Source organism: Pezoporus wallicus, unplaced genomic scaffold, assembly GCF_028554395.1.
Source record: "Pezoporus wallicus isolate ANWC-B61680 ecotype Strahan unplaced genomic scaffold, APGP_CSIRO_Pwel_v1 contig_8542, whole genome shotgun sequence".
In the NCBI taxonomy this organism is placed as follows: domain Eukaryota; kingdom Metazoa; phylum Chordata; class Aves; order Psittaciformes; family Psittacidae; genus Pezoporus; species Pezoporus wallicus.
Window position 1 is genome coordinate 2,646,104 of NW_026640148.1, and position 12,402 is coordinate 2,658,505.

Here is a 12,402-nt window from a genome sequence, read left to right on the forward strand (position 1 = left end):
GGCCATGGACCCACTCAGGGCCCCGGCACTGAACGAGCGTGAAGGACTGGGAGACCCGAGCTCAACTGAGGCAAAGCACCTGGCCGAGGACATCATCCCGGCTTCACTCTCCTCCCCTGGATGGGGAACAGAGGATTTTAAGGGCACGTGGATGATCTGTTCAACGTTTCTGCAACAAGCCCAAAGCAAGGCCAGATGCTGGCTAGAAGAACACAGCAGAAGATGACAAAGAGGACAGCAGAGAGCAGATACAACTGCGTTTCTCGGGATCAACAGCCAGACACTTGCACTATCCTGAAACACAAAGGTGAGCAGTTACTCAACTAGCTCTTGAAAACGGGGCCACAAGCTTTGCAGTACATTAGCACTCAGAATACTACAAGCCTCTGCACAGCTGGGCAATTTTACCATTTTATTACATGCCAGATACCCACCTCCAAGACAGCAGAGATAAAGAGAACATTACTCAGAACCACTGGAGTGGGATGCTAGGATACGGAGAACGTGATGACAGCAGATATGAAGAACTTAGAAAAATGAATGAAGGCATTTTTTCAAAAATCTCAACATAGAAGAAGCCACACTTCTGCAACAGGGTGAGTGGAGAGTGAGGCCCAGAGCCAGAGGTATTGTGAGTGTACGAGGTGCCACCAACATCACTTCAGAGCCTTTCTACTTTTTCCTGAGCTCTGCAAAGCTACTGCACTGGGCTAATCAAAATTCCTGCCCTTTCCTGTATTTATGAAGAGTAGACACAGCCTTCTTTTTTTTGCATATATAATGGCCCTATTGCAGAGCCATTTGCTCAGCACAAATGCATCAGCTTAATGAATTCCCCTTCAAAACCACAGTTCTCTGTAAGTAAACTCTGAAGTTACCATTGAGACCCATCTCAGAGCTGACTTAACTGCAACTGCACTGCTTGTTACAACAGTACAGAACTGTAGAAATAGGGAAGAAAAAGATGATTTTCAACAAAAGAAAAAGATCCTGCCTTTCTGTAGAATGTTTCAAATACCTATTATTTACGCTGTATTTGAACATCTCCAAATCTTAATGTCCATGTTGAAGTACAATTACCTAAGGAACCCTCCATAAACAGCTCAGTTTAATAGCTCATCATGGAGCTATAGTCCACAGTTAGCAGGGATTTTAGGTAGGAGATGCTTGCTATTCCTCCTGTTTGGCAAAAGAAAACCAATTTTTAGTTGCTTCAGGTTACGAATCATTCCCATTAAGAAATAGCCCAGCTTAGTCTGAGAAATCCCATTATTATTTTCAGAAATTCATCCCAAAACGGATTCTGTATCTAGGAAAAGAGTTTAGTAAGAAAAAAAAAAACTACAGGGGCAACAGTCACACACTGGAAAACCATGAGAAAACTATGGGAACTGGGAACCCTAGAAATTATTTGTATTTGCAGGAGGATTAAGATATTTTAAAAGCATCATTGTTCAGCAGCAAGAAGCACCAGAGCAAGTAAGGAGAGAAAGCTCCGGGTATGCACAGCTAAGCCTGTCAGAAAGAAGAACTCAAATGAAACTGGAATGGGTGTAAGATTCAAGAGGACTGCAGCTTGGAAAACATTCAAGGAGGAAGACAACAGTGAGAGTAAGTAATTTGACCCAAAAAAAGCAATTGGATAGTGGCACAACTACCCAATACCAGGAGAAACAGGTACATTTAGCCATTATAACAGATATTTTTAGCTATTGTAACAGTTTTTTAAAAGTCAGGGTGGAGAACTGGGCAAGAATATAAGAAAAAGGCCTACAAGAAATAATTAATGCAAAGAACATAAGAAAGATGGCATAACACGGGGGGGGGACACCAACAGAAAACAGTACTACTGTTAATGGAAAGGATAAGTGTAATTTTCAAGACATAATTATTCTTCTTCCTTCTCCAAAATTCACCCAAGAAAACATATACTGGAATTTTAGTGAAGTCCAAAAGAAAAAACAGGGATAAGAGGTAGACAGCAGACAAAGGCCACCACCTGGCCACAATCCTGACACGGACAACACTCTATGGAAGAACAGAAATGGAGTATGACTGAAAAAAGAAAACAGAGGCAAAACAAGAAAGACTCAGCATATTAAATAGTGCAGCTGGGAGATGTGTGTGCGCGTGTGTGTGTGTGTGTGTGAAACATCTTCAGGTATGTGTAAAACAAGTCAGACTTCTGCTGAAGTTCTGCATCTGAGATTTTAGAAAAGGGGAATAGCCTGAAGCCAGCTACTTCTGATGAAACTGGAAGGAATGGCAGGAGGCGTGGGCAGGAATTCACTGAATTAATCCACAAGGCTCTGCAAAAGAGGTCCACACCATCCAGTACATTGAGAAAGGGTGCACCAGATGGACAGAAACTGCCACTTTAATAGGAACAAGGGTCACAGGGCAAAGCAAGAGACCTACAGCCTGGTTTTTAAGTCAGCTGTAGTGTGTTACACAGCAAACCCAACACTGTAGAACAGGTTTTACCAATTTCTGCCTAATAATTTCCCTAAACCCTCCAACCTACTCCCAACTTACCAAAAAGTCAAGAAGGAAGTCAGCTGAACAATGCCATCTCTGCTACCCTTGCTGTCTCTTCTCACACCACAGATTCAGCAGGAACAGAATCTGGTGGATAAAGAACAGGCTGAGAGAACGGAAATCATGGGCTAAACCAGCTTTGTCAGTCTTGTCAGAAGACCTTGAGTAAGTCAAGTCAGCCTCTGGGCCTAATGTTTACCGATACGCAATGTATGAACAACCCAGCTAGCTGAAAAAAGGAGTAACACTGAGGGTAATACCAGTGAAGGTGCTCTACTAAAACACTTCATAATGCAGCAAAATACTTGTATTCCTTTGAAGGGAAGGTGTGCAGATATCCATTAAGAACAACTCAAGCTCAGACTGCCAAGCTGATGAATTTTAGAAAGGTAGCCAACTGTATTCTTTTGCTAAAAGGATTCAGTCAACTGACACATGCACTATAAATGAATTCTTCATTTATCAATGCTATAATTTACACAATGAACCAGTTGTATGAATATCAAAGAACATAAAAACTCACACCAGCACATTGTTAATAAAGTAAGAGAGGCTGGTAGAGAACTTATGTATGAATTACACAATCATCACCAAGGAGCAACTAAAGATTTTTAAGATATTCAGGGACAAAACCAGCACTAAGTCTAAGCCCATACAAAACATGAGACATACAATCTCCCTCCTAGAATCCTCACAAGCCTAAAATACACCTACACGGTCTATCCACTCATTTGTTAAGGGTGTGCTGCACATGACACATCAACAAATGGTCATTTTAAGGGGCTCGTCAGCAGAAGATTCATGCTTTGGCACACCAAAACATAATTCACCATTTCTACCACTCCATCCATTAATGGTTCACATGCTTGTATGCGCAAGGGTAGCATGTTCAGAGAGATACCAGAAGGTGATTTTTCAACATCAGCCTCTTCTCAGATCCATATCCTATTGAAACAGTTCCTCACTGCTGCTACCTTCTGATGTAACAGTACACTACCATACCTGGAACCTACCAAAACCACTTTAAAACTACCCTTTCCTGGAAAAAGGTACTCGCAGGCTATTTCACATGAAACAAACAAAACCAGTGCTTCAAGAAAGATAAATAAAGATTAAAGAAAGGTTTAACTGGAGCCTTCCAGTTTGCCAACATTTGCTATTACATTCTTCATATGCATCTTCTAGGAAAATGTTTGAGCACATACTTAAGTTCAGTGACAACACAAAGTGCAGCCCGCAGGCATTTTAGAAGAAAACCAAATTTGATGGAGCTGGGTATACACAAAGAATCCTTATAAAGACCATCTGTTTTACCAGACAGAAGAGGGAACTTGCCCATTAGCAAGTCTTTCTTTCTAACCAGATGGATTAAAAAGTAGTAGTTTTACACTGCATCCACCACAAGCATGTGTCCTGTGGAACAAGTTACACAAGGCTGCAATTTACAACTGCGCAATTCGCCACCAGCTGACTTCCACTTGATTCAGTGATCGGCTTCAGAAGAGCCACATCCTCACCAACCCATCTTTGAAAGCAAATTCAAAAATAGCCAAACTGCAGCATTTCCTCATGAACATCTCTGCTTTCTGCTAACAGGAAGAAAGCTTTAACCATATTCACATGCCCTATGAAGCAAGTGCATTGCATATCCTGGATCCAGTGCTCCACTGGAGGAGGACATCTGAAGGGCCCCTCTGCAGGTTCAAGCAGGGAACCAAAGCTGGCCTTCCACAATGCGAGGAGTACATCAGAAACAGCAATTCAACGAATTTCCAACCTCTCTTGCCCCCTGTGGCTCATTTTCAGTCCCACAGCATGGCACCCACATGTGAGCTGCTGCAGGCACAGCTGCTTGTGGGGCTGCGATGAGAGCCAAAACACAAAATAACTCAGCCTGGAACGAAAATGGGCCTGAGGGAAGAATCTGACCACATTGCTGGTTAGAACAGCTTTGGTATAAAGCTAAAGAAGGGAATCAGTAGCGAGACAGGGCACATGACTCCAAAATGGTGTTATCAAAAACCTCGCATCTGAAGCTATGGCCACAATAGCCGGAAAACCAGGAACTCGCATGGGATTCAGCAAGGGCTCGTCAATACAAGAATAACTGCACATTTACAGTTCAAATCCCCCATTTTGCAATCAGATAAACTACCTCCCCTGAGAGAAAAGAGGGAGGATGTAATAAGCAAATACGCAAAATACTGGGTCTTCCACAAATAGCTCTTTACCTATCTCTTTTATCTAGGATTACAGGACAGGGGTATAGACTAACATTATCATTAGCAACAAGTCATTTTTTCACTAGATGCCTGCATACAGATGTCTCATTTAAAGCGCAGCTTTAAGCACCGAGTCCTGTTGTCAAATCAAGCCAGTTTGTTGTCTGAAGAAGCTCTTACGCTGCTTTATCAATTTTCACCATTGCAGGGATATACAGCAGCAGAAGTACATTCCAATTTTACCACAGCGCATACAACTTTCATTAATGTGAGTAAGACCAGCTATGGTACACCTTCGCTGGCAGGAACCTATATTGCGCCAGTTCAGAGCAGTACAGCAACAGGAAAAGCCTACCTTCAAATACAAAATGAATTCTATACATGCAAAAGTGAAAAGCAGTAATTCAACTTCTTTTTGCTTCCCCTCTTTAAAGAAATCTTTCACTGGAATAGATTTAATTCCTTGAAGTATCTCAGATGTTTCTGTGGTCAGCTGCGCTCCTACTATCCACTTTTCCTGCTAACATTTGCATTATTTGCGTGAGATTCTCCAGCATCTGGAAAAATCCAGCATTACTACTGTATGCCAAACATTTTGGCAGAACCTTTCCATGAAGAGGAAAGGGCAGCAGGGGAGAGATCAAAAGTGCTCTTATCCTCATTGCCTGTCTGCCAGGAGATGCTGCCACTTTCATTGTGTTAAAGCTGACTCAAATGTCGGGAACAAGTGAACCGCAAAGTGGAAATACAGATATTTTCATTCTACTCCCAAGGAACGACAAAAGGTTATGCTGCAGCTATTTCAGGCATTACAGAGACTTTTAAGCATGGTAGTCATAAAAACAAGAGATGGCCTCTCATTTTAACTCCTAGCAGATTCAGCTGTGACAAGGCCAGCACAGAAGCTGGCAAGATTTAGCAACTCTAGTTCTCAAAGAAAGGCTTATTCCAGGCTTGGAGTTGTAAGAGGGTTAAAGCAAGTTAAATTAGCAGGCTTGTAAAGAAAGATACCATCTACCACCAACCCACGCTATGTGCAATTTTAACATGTGCTTTTAGCCCTGAATTTTGGAAAGTATCACATTTACAATGACTTGTGAAAGAAGAAAGTAGAACTAACCTGGCACAGAGTGGTAAAATACTCCCCCTGATGACTCAAACCCAGTATTAATTCTCTGATCTTTCAGAAGTGTTGACTCAACTTACTGAGACTAAAAGACAGATCAAAAGAAGTTTCAATTCGGCTCAGCAAAATCACAATGCTTTTCCCCATTGATTCAGATGGTTTTGGTATTAGGTACATGAAAGCCTTCCACTGATGTTTAGCATTAAATGACTTACAAAGTAGAAGTCTGATTTGAAACAGTTTACAAAGACTCAAACCATACTCAGTCCCAAAATGGGGAAAAGTCTACTAATCCGAACACTGATAACATCCCCACACTGCAACCCAGACCCTTAACACATCTGCCCTAAACAGCGCACCTTAACCATTCCACACAGACACAAAACTTGGACTCAAAAGCAGCAATATGCATCTCATGTGCTAGTTCCCTCTCTACTGTTGAAAAGGGTAACCTGAAAAGCTCTGGAAACCGCTGTCAATGGAGAAACCTCCTTGCAGGCTGCAAAACCTGACAGCTCATTGCGTTAGTATTGCTTAAAACATGACACAAAACAGGCAAGATAACTTCTAATCTGAATCTGTCTAACAGGACTCACTAGCAAACCCATGGCTTACATCACTCTACCACTTCCAAGCTGCCTTTCATATACACAATACAGTAGATTCATCCTGCTCAGAAGAAAACCGTCCTTCCTGATCCTTCAAGTGAGCTGGTCCAGGGAGCTCTTAAGTGCAACTCTGAAAAATTTATGTTAGTATAACAGTAATCTGGAGCTGATTTGTTTAAATGGCTTTTTCTAATTAAGCATTAGCAAGTCCCTCCCTGCAGGGCTACAGACGAGATGTTGTCTGCCCATTAAACACTGCCAACACTTGACAGGCTGGGAGGACCTACCAGAAAAACTACTCTATCCACACCTCCTCACCTACACTCATTCCTAAGAATCTGCTACCAGCTGCCAACAGAAACAGGATACAGGCATGACGTGTTTTTAACTTGACTAGCTATAGCCACTTCTCCAAATCTTCTCCATTGCTTGTGCACTAATGTGGGACCTTTTTAGTGCAAGTTTTGTTATACCAAAAGTATGATCACTGTTCCATATTTACTTTGAGTCACCTTTTTCACATGGACATCATGAATATTTTACTGGAAGGCGAGTTCTATTCAACTTCAGCTGACTAGTCTTGAAAAGGCTTTTAAAAGGAGTGAAGGCCTACACTTTTCAGACTCAAGCAATAAAAATGCTGATGCCCATCTATTGCTCTTTCCTTCTAATAGTTATGCCTTTTTAGCGAGAACACGTGCTAATTGCACAAACATAGCACAGCTAAAGCAGCCACACGCACAAATATGGTCTTCAATATCCACCTCCACATCCAACTGCACAAAGACAGTAAACTCGGTGATTCTGCTATAAAGAAATTGGCTTGACAACTTGCTTGCCAATAGGAATCAAGCAGTCATACATTTAAAGCCTCAGCCAAAATCAGAATGTTTCCTCCTACATTCATGGCAGAGTCCACATGAAAAAAATATCCACAAAATCTTTACCCAAAGCAGCACAAAAGGGAGCAGACTGGTCTGAAATAAGGCTGAAGTTTACATACCACTGAGGAGATGCAGGCTTATAACCAGCGCCAAAACCAAGACCATGTTAATGGCTCCTCACAGAATTCTTGCTCATCTTGTGTGTCCACCAGAACTCCTGGGTCACTTTCTACAGGCATCTTTCCAGCCAGTCAGGCCCCCAGCTTGTATTCAGGTATACAGAGTGGTCATCTAGTCATACAAATGTCTGATGTTTACTTAAGTGAATGTTTGAGTATTTGAATATGAAGACAAAACAAGGTAATGTTAGGTTATGCTCATGGTTCACCTTCAAGTTTTCCCCCGACCTACATTTTTACTGCAAGCTGCCCATATTCCCAATCACATTAAGCATATCCCAAGTCAAAGTTTAACAATTTCCCTCTACCATTCAGTTATCAATTAATTTCTTAGAGCTCTCAGGAGATTGAGATTGTTTGAGCAGTCAGTCTCAGGAAGCTTTCCTCCATCACTTTTTCCAGGTGGACTTTCATTAACATTAATAATAACAAATATTTGAACACGCTTACAGGTGACCATCTCACACATGGATTGAAAAATGCTAAAAACAAAGCGAGGAAAAAAAATAAGATAATGAAGATTTTAAACAAATTATCTCCCACACACTGGGGCCAGAGAACTCCTAAACCTGAAATCAAGAGAAAGGAGCCAACCTGCTCACCAGCCTCAACTTCTCTCTCAAGCACAGGCAGTCACAGATTTTGGAATGTCAGCCTTCCTTTAGGTGTGGCTTTAAACTTTGCTTTCATTGCCACCTTTGCCTCTTCCAGAGTCTCTGGAGATATTAGATGGAAGTTCTGCAGCTAAGTGATGAGACCTCAGGTGGCTCTTCCTTAGCAACTGACATTGTAAGAGAGCCATACCAACATCAGAATTGTAAAGGTGCCACACTGGCAGCAAACAAACACTTCTTTAGTGACATCCCCAGCAAAAAAAGTTGAAGAACAAACATAAGCTTGAGCATCACAGATGCAGTTACATAACGGGTATTGAAGGGCCACAACAGCAGCTGTTTACAGGAATGTCAACAACTTAAAATAATCAGTAACTCCAATTCCAGAACCTCAAGAAATGAGCTTTCATCCATCAGAGTAATAAATGCACATCTTTTTGACACCATCATTGCAGCTGGTCACAAGACAAGTTAGCAGTCTTTGCCTTTACTGCACAAGAGGCTCCTTTCTGACAGCATTTCTGCTTTGAAAGAAGTTGGTTTGAAACTGTAGGTCAAACCCACTTAAGATCAAATTTGTTCAGAAGTCCCAGTTTCAGTAAACACCATTTTTCACACCAAATTGTTGGTAAATAGCTATCAATTACTCCAAGCTGCCACCAAAGGACATGCATAAGATCAGCTGCAATTTATTACAATCCTCACTACAGAACTTTTGACAGCTTTCTTTTAGAATGCTACTTAAGGCATTTAACAACGAGCCAGACCTGCTGGTGCATCGTGGCATTAACTGCGGAAGGCACAGAGTAGGGAACTTGGTTCCATGAAACAGCCACATCAACAGCTATTTTAAAGTGCAGTCTCGCTGAACCCTGCAGATATCCACTCCTGAGATCATCCAGTCCATCATGTTACCCTGGGGTAAGAGGACTAATAGATACACTTGATCACAATCTTGATGCAAAGCATAGACAGAACATCTCGGGCAGTGAACACAAAGGGGGTGGGGGGGGAGTGAATACAAGGATGCCTCCAAATCATGAGTTTTCTTATGCCATCTCATGAGAAACACGGTTCCCTATCTGCGAAACTACTCCAAACAGAAACATCAACATCAACCAACTATCCCCTTTTCTCTAACAGGAGAAAAATACACTTCTCAGGCTGTCAGTACTGAGTTCAGGGTGGCAGTAGAGTTTAACAGAACTGGCATCTTTTGGGCACTAGCCCAAAATCCGATAACTGCTTTAAATCTGAGCTGATCCTAAAAACTACTCCATGTCTTCAAGTGACTCCAGGAGTGTCATCCATGAGGCACACAAATTTTTCTTAAAAAAAAAAATAAAAACAACCAACCAAAAAACAATGCTTTCACAGAATGACAGAATCCTAAGGGTTGGAAGGGACCTCAAAAGATCATCTAGGCCAACCTTCCTGCAAGAGCAGGGTAACCTAGAGTACATCACACAGGAACTTGTCCAGGCGGGCCTTGAATATCTCCAACGTAGGAGACTCCACAACCCCCCTGGGCAACCTGTTCCAGTGATCTGTCACTCTCACAGTAAAGAGATTTTTCCTGATGTTCACAAGGAACCTCCTATGCTCCAGTTTACACCCATTGCCCCTTGTCCTATCGCTGGACATCACTGAAAAAAACCTAGCTCCATCATCCTGACACTCACCCTTTACATATTTGTAAACATTGATGAGGTCACCCCTCAGTCTCCTCTTCTCCAAGCTAAAGAGTCCCAGCTCCCTCAGCCTCTCCTCATAAGAGAGATGTTCCATTCCCTTAACCATACCTGTGGCTCTGCGCTGGACTCTTTCAAGCGATTCCCTGTTTTTCTTGAACTGTGGGGCCCAGAACTGGACACAATCTTCCAGATGCGGGCTCACCAAGGCAGAGTAGAGGGGGAGGAGAACCTCTCTTGACCTACTAACCACACCCTTTCTAATGCACCCTAGGATGCCATCGGCCTTCTTGGCCACAAAGGCACATTGCTGGCTCATGGTCATCCTCCTATCCACCAGGACTCCCAGGGTCCCTTTCCTCTTCACTACTGTCCAGCAGGTCAGCCCCCAACCTGTACTGGTACATGGGGTTGTTCTTCCCCAGATGCAAGACTCTACACTTGCCCGTGTTAAATTTCACCAAGTTCCTCTCCGCCCAACTCTCCAGCCTGTCCAGGTCTCGCTGAATGTCAACACAGCCCTCTGGTGTGTCAGCCACTCCTCCCACTTTACTATCATCAGCAAACTTGCTGAGGGTACATTCAGTTCCCTCATCCAGGTCGCTGATGAAAATATTAAACAGCACCGACCCCTGAGGGACTCCACTAGTCACAGACCTCCAGCTAGATTCTGCCCCATTGCTTTCTTAGACTGTTTCAAGTCAAGCAGACTCCTTAAGGAGGAGACTCTCACCAAGATGTTAAACCAACACTAAAACAAAACTCACTGGATTCTTTTCTTCCAAAAACTGGAAATGCCCCTGAAGCATTTAAAGGGCTTTTGTAAACCAGAACCAAAACATAACTCTTCAGCACAATAAACCATCTGAAAACCAACACCCACAGCAAAAAGCATGACCAGCATGGAAGCTGCTCTGCCGACAGCAAGCAGCAGCTGTGACAGACTTCCCATCCCCACCATTTGCAACAAGCCCTCACTTCTGCACCACAGGACACTCTGCAGACCACACAGTCAAACTTCCCACAGATATTCAACGCAGACTAACTAAGGTGTTCTGGTTAAGGCTAAACGTCCAAGTTCATGCTCCTTCCCAGCAAAGAACTGAATGTTAATCAATGGCCAAGTCAGATCAGCCTGCACTTTCCCCTAGCAAGGACAAAGGCAAATCCCACTTCTGAGACCCGCTCCTGGAGGAGTGTGAGAAGATGGACATGCAGGGGGTTTGCAGCGAGCTGCAGTTCCCATGTCGCAGCACTGGCACAGGCAGGTTCAGCCAGCAACACATCTCACTGCCCCATCTTTAACGGGATGAAAACAAACAGTGGTGCAGCACAAACAGCATCCCAGATCCACGAGGAATGCTGAAGACCAGAGCTAGAGGTTATCCCAACTGAAAGCCAACATGGCAAAGGATCGCAGTTCCACACACCTTGAAGAGACTGCTTTCCAACAGCACTTTCACCTTCCTAATCAGTCAGCCATTACTGGGCTGAAACAGGTAAGCTCAGTCATAAGTCGCTCTTTTCTCATTTCCAGTTTTAACCATTATTCAGGCTCAGACTCATGGTAACACACTCACTGCTCTTTACAGACAACTGATACAAGTCCTTAACTACTACAACGCACTACAGCACAAGGTGCTTGTTCAGTGCTCTCCCACAGGCAGTGATTTGCAAACACTATGGTGTTTATGGTGCCTATGGGTGCAGTACTTCAGTCGATCAAAGAAAAGGCCAGTCTTTTTGCTCCAAGCTAGTATACCTTGGAATCATGAAACATTTATTTGCTAAAAGGATAATCACCGTGGCAACTTGCTTGCAGGAAAATAACAGCCAACAACTCCAGAACAAAGACAGACCCCTGAGGAATTCTTTAAGGGAGACCAACCAGCTCACACAAATCTGAAAAATACTCAAATTTGCCAAATTTATTTCTGAAGAAGCTGTAATTAGGCATCTGCAAACTTAGCACAGTCCATCACACAAGTTGAAACAATGGCACTACCACCCATCTCAACATCTGGGTGCCCTTTATGTTCTCTGACACTCAAGACACCCTATAAAGCAGGTTAGGGCAATGGTCCCCAATGTACACAATTTCGCCTTACAGACCATTTCCTTAAATCAAAAGAAAACTTTACCTTATACTCCAATTCTTTGCCACTCCACACATTAGTTTTGACTTTTGGTCATGTGAATTTGAATCATGAAAATGCAGTTATTGCAAGCAACACTTCAATCATGCTTTTCATGAAGTGGAATGTTTACAAAGGTAACTCAACCTCATCTAACAGATAAGGAAATAAAGAGTAATACTTTGCTTAGGGACACACAGTCAAGGACACATGGAACCTGCATTCTTACAGGTTTTCAGAGCTACTGAAGGAGTTGCTGAATTTTCACAGGGCAGCAGTTTTTTGTGGAAATGCACACATGGAAACTTTGCTGCACTAAAATCCTAACAGAGAAATCCCCTAAACTACCACCCCTTGGTTCTCACTCTGCTTGTAGGGAAAGGACAGGAGGAGTAACCACTACAC

At 42.8% G+C, this 12,402-nt stretch overlaps 1 protein-coding gene across 5 annotated transcripts in view; it reads right to left on the minus strand.

Annotated features, from left to right (window-relative positions):
- Positions 1–12,402, minus strand: part of TMCC1 (transmembrane and coiled-coil domain family 1) — an 82,463-nt gene that overhangs the window by 67,848 nt on the left and 2,213 nt on the right. The window contains exon 2 of one of the 5 annotated variants that reach the window (XM_057417715.1): positions 2,536–2,625. The exons of the other annotated variants lie outside the window; for them this stretch is intronic. The gene's annotated coding sequence lies outside the window, so the exon portion shown is untranslated. The remainder of the gene's footprint in view (positions 1–2,535; positions 2,626–12,402) is intronic. 5 annotated transcript variants of the gene reach the window in all.